The following is a 9,242-nucleotide window of genomic DNA, read 5'->3' as shown; positions in this document are numbered from 1 at the left end:
ACATCCCAAATTTCAGCGACATTGGACACATATAGCTTGTTTGATGCATCAAATACAGAAAATCGGGCGAAAATATATATAGGAGCAATATCCAAATCTGAACCGATTTCGATATAATTTGGCACATTTATGTCTAGACCAAATCCCATTACGCATTCCAAATTTCAGCGAAATTGGATATACATAGCGAGTTTGGTGCATAAAATACAGGAAATTGGCCGAAAATATACACAGGAGCTATATCCAAATCTGAAGCGATTTCGATATAATTTGGCACATTTATTTATAGACCAAGTTCAGTCACACGTTCCAAATTTTATTGAAATTGGATATAAATAGCGTGTTTGGTGCCTCAAATACATGAAATCGGCAGAAAATACATATATATAGGAACTATATCCAAATCTGAACCGATTTCGATATAAATTGGCACATACATTTCTAGGCCAATATCCATCACACAATCTAAATTTCAGCGAAATTGGACATATATAGCGTGTTTGGTGGATAAAATAAGGAAATCGGCCGAATATATATGTATACTAGCAAAGTGCCCGCTACTTCGTATGCGTTAAATATACAAAACAAATAAACAATATATAATATAGAATGGTGGAAACATTTTGTGTACTAATACGTACCACTTTTGTTCGATTTTCGTCACGCCTACACATCAAGAGCAATCCACATTTTTTGAAATAGTTTAATTGAGGTTCTCAGCGCAAATACGGCCTAACCCAACAACCGCCATCCTCATTTCCAGCACTATCTGTTCCACCCAGAACCAATTATAGAACTATTTAGTAGTTTACATGTAAATAGATAAATACGAACCTCCTCCTATTATTTCAAAATTCCCTTTACACAATAACAAATTGTACCAAATCCTTATTTACAACTTTTCGTATATTTATGGCACATATTTCTTAAATCGGACGTTATAAGCAAATGGTAACAGTAATCTTAATTCCAAATCTCATGAATCCAGATCTATCCGTTCATCCAATACAAAATTGTACCATACATGGAACCATTTCGTACCCCTAAGTGTACCTAATTCCACATATTAGGATTCGAGCGCTATAATTTCACCCAAATCCTAATTGTACAAAATGTAGTACTTTTTGTAAGCATAAGTACGCATTTCCAAAACTAAGTACGCATTTCCAAAACTAACCCCAACAGTAATATTAACTCCAAAATTCAAGATTCTAGCTCTAATCGTTCGCTCAAATCCAACAAATATAGTACCGTTTAGTACTTTTCGTACATATAAGTACGAATTACCAAAACTTTCTAAATCCTACACCCCAACAGTAATCTTAATTCCAAACTTCAAGATTCCAGCTCTAGCCGTTCGCTCAAATCCTAATTGAACCAAATTTAGTACTTTTCGTACTCATAAGTACGAATTTCCAAAACTACTTCCATATCTCAATCCTACACTCCAACAGTAATATTAATTCCAAATTTCTTGATTCTAGCTCTACCCGTTCGCTCAAATCCAAGTTGTACCAAATTTAGTACCGTTTAATAGTTTTCGTACATATAAGTACGAATTTCCAAAACTTCTTCAATCCTACACCCCAACAGTAATCTTAATTCCAAACTTCAAGATTCCAGCTCTAGCCTTTCGCTCAAACCCAAATTTTACCAAATTTAGTACTATTTAGTACTTTTCCTACCCATAACTAAAAATTTCCAAAATTTTATCAATCCTACAATTCAACAGGTATTTTAATTCCAAACTTGAGGATGGCAGCTACATCAGATCACCGAAATCCAAATTGTACCAAATTTAGTACCATTTAGTACTTTTCGTACCCATAAGTACAAATCTTCAAAACTACCTCAGTGCTATGTTCAAACAATAAGCTTAATTCCGAATTTCAGGATTCCAGATATATCCGATAACTCAAATCCAAATTTGGTACCATTTAGTACTATTCGTATCCATAGTACGAATTTCTAAAACTACCTCTATCAACACTTCAACATCAATTTTAATTCCGAATTTCACGATTCCAAATGTATCCGTTCGCTCAAATCCAAATTGTACCAAATTTAGTACTATTTAGTACTTTTCCTACACTCCAACAGTACTCCTTATTCCAAATCTCGGGTTTCCAGCTATATCCGTTCCAAATTTGTACCAAATTTGGTACCATTTAGTACTTTCGTACCCATGAGTACGAATTTCTAGAACTACCTCAATCCTACAAGCCAACAGTAATCTTAATTCCAAAATTAAGGATTACAGCTGCATCCAATCACCGTAATCCAAATTGTTCCAAATTCGATACCATTTAGTGCTTTTCGTATCCAAAGTACGAATTTCCAAACCTTCCTCTTTCAACACTCCAACAGTAATCGTAATTCCGAATTTCAGGATTCCAAATGTATCCGATCACATAAATTACAATTTGGTACCATTTAGTACTTATCGTACCCATAACTAAAAATATCAAAAACTTCATCAATCCTACTTACCAACAGTAATCCTAATTCCGAATCTCTGGATTCCAGCTATATCTGTTCACCCAAATCCAAATTGTACCAGATTTGGTGCCATTTAGTACTTTTCGTACACATACATAAGTACAAATTTTCAAAGCTACCTCAGTGCTATGTTCAAACAATAAGCTTAATTCCGAATTTCAGAATTCCAGATACATCCGATAACTCAAATCCAAATTTGGTACCATTTAGTACTATTCGTATCCACAGTACGAATTTCTAAACCTACCTCTATCAACACTCCAATATCAATTTTAATTCCGAATTTCACGATTCCAAATGTATCCGTTCGCTCAAATCCAAATTGTACCAAATTTAGTACTATTTAGTACTTTTCCTACCCATAACTACAAATTTCCAAAACTTTATCAATCCTACACTCCAACAGTACTCCTTATTCCAAATCTCGGGTTTCCAGCTATATCCGTTCCAAATTTGTACCAAATTTGGTACCATTTAGTACTTTCGTACCCATGAGTACGAATTTCTAGAACTACCTCAATCCTACAAGCCAACAGTAATCTTAATTCCAAAATTAAGGATTACAGCTGCATCCAATCACCGTAATCCAAATTGTACCAAATTCGATACCATTTAGTACTTTTCGTATCCAAAGTACGAATTTCCAAACCTACCTCTATCCAGCACTCCAAAAGTAATCTTAATTTCGAATTTCATCACCCAAATCCAAATTGTACCAAATTTGGTACCATTTAGTACTTTTCGTTGCCATAAGTACGAATTTCCAAAAGTATCCAAATCCCACACTCCAATAGTAATCTTAATTCCAAATTTCACAATTCCAGCTCTATCCGATCACTTAAATTCATATTGTACCAAATTTGGTACCATTTAGTACTTTTCGTACCCAAAAGTACGAATTTCCAAAATACCTCTATCCTACACCCCGACTGTAATCCTAATTCCAAATTTCAGGATTCCAGCTCCATCCGTTCCCCCAAATCCAAATTGTACCTTATTTGGTACTATTTAGTACCTTTCGTACCCATATGTACGAATTTCGAAAACTACCTCCATATCTCAAACCTACGCTCCAACAGTAATAGTAATTCCAAATTTCAGAATTCCAACTTTATCGGTTCGCCCAAATTCAAATTGTACCAAATTTAGTACCATTTAGTACTATTCGTACACATGAGTACACATTTTCAAAACCACCTCCTTATATCAACTCATCTTCTAAACCTTGATTTTCATTCCAAATTTCAAGATTTTAGATCTATCCGTTCACGTAATACCAAATAGTACTAAATTTAGTAACTTTTAGTACTTTTCGTACACTTATAGTTCGAATTTCCAAAAACCATTTGGTACACCTTTCTAACTCTCCATCAGTGAACCTCATTTCAAATTTCAGAATTCTAGCTCTACGCGTTTGCCTAATACAAAGGGTACCATATTTAGTACCTTTTAGTACTTTTAGTACAGTTCTAGTTCGAATTTCCAAAAATCCAGACTTATCCGACACCTTCGGACCAAGAGTGACCCTCACCCAAAATTTCAAGATTCTAGCTTTAGCCGTTTAGTCTGGGCGTTGATTATCAGTCAGTCAGTGAGTCAGCGAATCAGTGAGTCAGTGAGTCATCATTACTGAACTCTTTTATAAGTATAGATGGTAGCTATATCCAAATCTGAACCAATCTCGATATAATTTGACACATTTATTTCAAGAACAAATTCCGTCAGACGTTCGAAATTTCAGCGAAATTGGACATATATAGCGTGTTTGGAGCATAAAATAAGAAAGTCGTCTGAAAATATATGTGTATGGGAGCTATATCGAAATCTGAACCGATTTTAATATAATTTGGCACATTTATTTCTAGAACAAATTCCGTCAGACATTCAAAATTTCAGCGAAATTGGACATATATAGCGTGTTTGGTGCATAAAATAAGGAAGTCGGCCGAAAATATATGTGTACGGGAGCTATATCCAAATCTGAACCAATCTCGATATATTTTTGCACATTTATTTCTAAAACAAATTCCGTCATACATTCAAAATTTCAGCGAAATTGGACATATATAGCGTGTTTGGTGAATAAAATAAGGAAGTCGACCGAAAATATATGTGTATGGGAGCTATATCGAAATCTGAACCGATTTTGATATAATTTGGCACGTTTAATTCCAGACCAAGTTCCGTCAGACGTTCGAAATTTCAGCGAAATTGGACATATATAGCGTGTTTGGAGCATAAAATAAGAAAGTCGGCTGAAAATATATGTGTATGGGAGCTATATCCAAATCTGAACCGATTTGAATATAACTTGGTACATTTATTTTTACATCAAATTCCGTCACACATACAAAATTTGGAAATTGTATCTCTAATAGTTCTAAAGATATTTACATACAAAATCTAATTTTTTGGAGGTACCTCCGGTTTTGTTGCTATATATCCAGATCAACGCAAAATTTCAAAAAATGATATAGCCTATTTTCATTTCAGGCCATGTAGCAATGTACCCTAAAAATTTCAGTAAGATCTGTTCAGCGGTTTTCGAGTCTATAAGGCACAAACAAACAAGCAAACAAACAAACAAACAGACAAACAAATTTCAATTTTATATATATAGAAGATATGTTATATACATATATTGTTGTAGTTTGTTCGGCTGTAGGTCTCTATTTAATAAAACAGGAAAGATTAACAAACAGCGCATCGAAGATGATGAAATATTAATATCTTTCGATGTAGTATCATTATTTCCAAGTGTACCGATAAACTTGGCATTAAGTATAATAAAAAACAAATGGATCCTCATAGAAAAACACACCAACATACCAATGAACATTTTTGTTGAAAGTTTAATGTTATGCATTAAAGATTCAAGATACTTCATATATAAAGATAAAGTTTATGAACAACAGAAGGGAATGCCTATGGGGTCGCCGATTTCTCCTATTGTCGCCGATATTGTAATGGAAGAACTACTCCATGAAACAATCAAAACATTAAAGGTGAAACCGAGGTTAATAACAAAATACGTTGATGATATTTTTTGTATTATAAAGAAAAACCAAATAGAGAATACATTAATGGCCTTGAATAACTTCAATAAACAAATTAAATTCACAATGGAATGTGAAAGTAACAACCAATTACCATATCTAGACGCGGTGGTGCAGAGATATGGAAACCGACTACTTTTGGATTGGTATCAAAAACCGACTGCCTCGGGTAGGATCATAAATTTTCACTCAAAGCACCCAAGGAGAATAAGGATAAACACGGCGACCAACTTTATAAGGAGGGTATTCAATATTAGTGATCAAACATTTCATTCCAAAAATGAGAAGAAGATTCGCAAAATTCTACAAATGAATGATTTTCCTAAACACACAATAAATCAACTAATTATACAAGCAAAAACAAAAACATCCAACAATGTAGAAAGAGATACAAACATATACAAACGATCAACATATGTGCATGGTTTCTCAGAGCGATTCTCTAGATCCAATTTATATAACAAGGAACAGTACCAAATAGCTCTAAAAAGTACGAACACAAACAACAAGTTTTTCAGCAACACAAAATCCAAAATACATAACGATGACAAATCAAATTTAGTATACAGAATAGCATGCAATGGAGACAAGTCCAACATATGCCAAAAGGTATATGTTGGCACAACAAAAACATAATTAAAAACTAGACTCAGTGGTCATAAGTCTGACCAAAAGTCAAAAAACAAACCATTAGAACAAAAAACTGCTCTGGCAGTACATTGTTCCCAAACAGGTCACATTCCGAACTTTAAGGATGTGAAAATCTTAGCTCAAGAAGATAATTATAAACGTCGATATATGTTGGAAATGCTCCACATAATAAACGTTCCTCCGGAAAAAAGAATAAATTATAAGTCAGACACAGAACACTGTGCACAAATATATCGAAATGTCATCCAGAAACATCAAAACCAAAAACAGAAACATCAGTTCAACACCACCAGTGACAAAGGATGAAAGTTGTTTGCTAGTTGAATAATACCAAAAAGTAAATATTGTTTTGTATTTTTGTTATTATTTTATATAATTAATATTCATGTTTATTTTAACTAAAATAAAGATCCCTGATGATGACCGAAATATTGGAAACAAAATAAAACAAATGAAACAAATGTAACGCTGTTTTATTAAATAGAGACCTACAGCCGAACAAACTACAACAATATAAAAAGATCAAAGGTCGACAAAAATATAATCAGATATGTTATATATTGTTACGGAATTAGGTTTAACTAATCTCCGTGTAGACGTTGTTTTATTCCCCGATACGATTTGTACCAAATAAAACAGGGTTCGTTTTAGATTACGTTTCTACAATGCTTTATTTACTTTATTACACTTATTCAGAACCGACTTTAATTACAAAGCACACAGTAAGTCTCTAGTTAGCACGCAGCTACTCTTTTGCCGATCTGTTCAGTTCAACGCTTAAAACACGACTACTCCGTCATTGCCATTTCCCCGGTATTTATACCCAAAATCTCCCTGTTCTAGAGTCCTCCAGAACACATATGGCAACATCTCGAATCTGTGGAGCGAACACACAGACGCACATTCGCACTAAGCGAACAACCATACTCACATACATATGTACATGGGGGAATACAATTGGACGACAAGCACAGTAATGACGTAACTACAACAACAAACAAGTGCAATAAAGAAGTAACAAACTAAACAATAATTACATGATTGTGGCAAAACAAAACAAAAGCACATTAATGAAAGGTAAAGAACATCTAGAATAATGAAGATAATTCTACATGATAATTGTTGTTGCTTAAATAAAGTAACTGCGTAATAAAACTTTACGTTACAATTCAAATTTTTAAATTAACGGAAATTAAACTAAGCTAACTTAAACCTATCAGTTACATTCGTAACATTGCCTCCCGCTTAAGCCTGTTCGTCCCGAATAGCCACAGTTCCCTCTCTGTGGTATGGGCATTGGTAACACTGCCTCCCGCTTAAGCCTGTTCCTCTTGACTAGACGCAGTTCTCGATCCGTAGTGGTGGCAACCAATTCCGTAGTGGTGGCAACCAATTTAGACGTACCCTCTACGCCGTCAGCTTTGGATGTTTGCTCTTCTGGACGACGTTGCTTTCTCTCCAGGAATCTTGACGTTATACCTTCTTTCTTTGTGGTCACCTTCTTAAGTGTCACCTGGTCTTCATCGGACTTGTCCTTCCTTGTTGTACGGCCGCTTTTCGATGGACCTTTCCTCGACGTACATCTTCGCTTTCTCGTCCTCGTTGCTGGATTTTTCCGCTTTCCTACGGGCCAATTGTCGGCGGCTTCCACTTTCAGCGTACGGACATCGACAGCGATCTCGCCGGATTCTGCCTTTGGGCGATGTTTGCTTTTCTCGTTGTAGCCCACACTTATCGGTATTTCCACATTGGACCAAGTCATCACACGGTGCTTTATGTCCAGGTTGATATCGAAGGCAATCATGAAGTCTACACCAAGTATGACTTCGTCCACAATATCGGCCACTATAAAATCGAAATTTACAGATTTTCTACCCATGCTCAGCCTTTGGTAGGCCTTTCCATGCACCGTTGTAGTCTCGCCTGTGGCCGTCCGCAATTTGACTCCATTTAACGGCAATACCTTCCCTTTCACCAAATCCGGTCTAATAATGGACTTTGTTGCACCGGTGTCCAATGTCAAGGTACGCAATACACCATTGACGAAGCCTTTCACCGTTAAGTTGTGGTTCTTCTGCTGGACTATGGCTCGTGATCGACGGAATTCATTTTATTTGATTCACCTGATATCTCTCTTTCCAGATTCTTGGCCACCGGTTGGTCGTCGCTTTTTGAAGGCGGTGAGGTGGATCTGGGCCTTGGTCGTTCCAATATGCATTCTCGTGCAATGTGTCCAGCTTTACGACAGTTATAACAAGTCTTTTTCGTTCTAGCAGCCCCTCGTTTCACACGCATCAGTGCATCTTTCAGCAGGTCGACAACGGTCTGGGAATTGTTGTCCTCAACTTGCAGCCTCCGCACGTTGTAAGCTTTAGGTTTCACCAGCATCTTCGCGGTTTCTTGGGCCAGGGCAAATGACACGGTTTCTGCAAATGTTCCTATCGGTGCCGCATACGTCGCAAATTTTATCTCTGGATCGCGAATACCACTTGCAAATGTCTCAATCTTTATGCGGTCCACCAATGGATGTGTCTCTCCTGGATATGCCAACTGCGCCAACCGCTCTATATCAGCCGCAAAGTCTTGTAAAGTCTCATTTGTCTTCTGGACTCTTCCCCTCAGTTCCATTCGGTAGATCTCTTGCTTGTGTTCACTACCGTACCTACGTTCAAGAGCAGCCATTATATCTCCATAGTTGTTCCTAGAAGCGGCGGGAATACTATGTAATACGTCAGCAGCATCACCCTTCAATGCCATCAGGAGTGATACCGCTTTGTCGTTGTCGTTCCAAGAATCTCTAGCGGCCATTGTCTCGAACTGTAATTTGAACACATTGAAAGAAGTAGAGCCGTCGATCACTGGAGGCTTAATTTTTAACGTGTTATGAATAGCTCTCACTGGGCCGCCTTTGATTTCCAGTTCCGACATTTTCTTCTCAAGGTTCACAAATTTCTCATCATGGGCCAGAAATTTCTCGTCAACAGACAAAATCTTTTTATCCAACTCTTTCATTTGTACCTCCACGTTTTCTACTCT

Source organism: Musca autumnalis, unplaced genomic scaffold, assembly GCF_047663935.1.
Source record: "Musca autumnalis isolate F117 unplaced genomic scaffold, ASM4766393v1 scaffold_4, whole genome shotgun sequence".
In the NCBI taxonomy this organism is placed as follows: Eukaryota; Metazoa; Arthropoda; class Insecta; order Diptera; family Muscidae; genus Musca; species Musca autumnalis.
The sequence above is the reverse complement of the archived record's forward strand: the minus strand, read 5'-3'. Positions refer to the sequence as shown.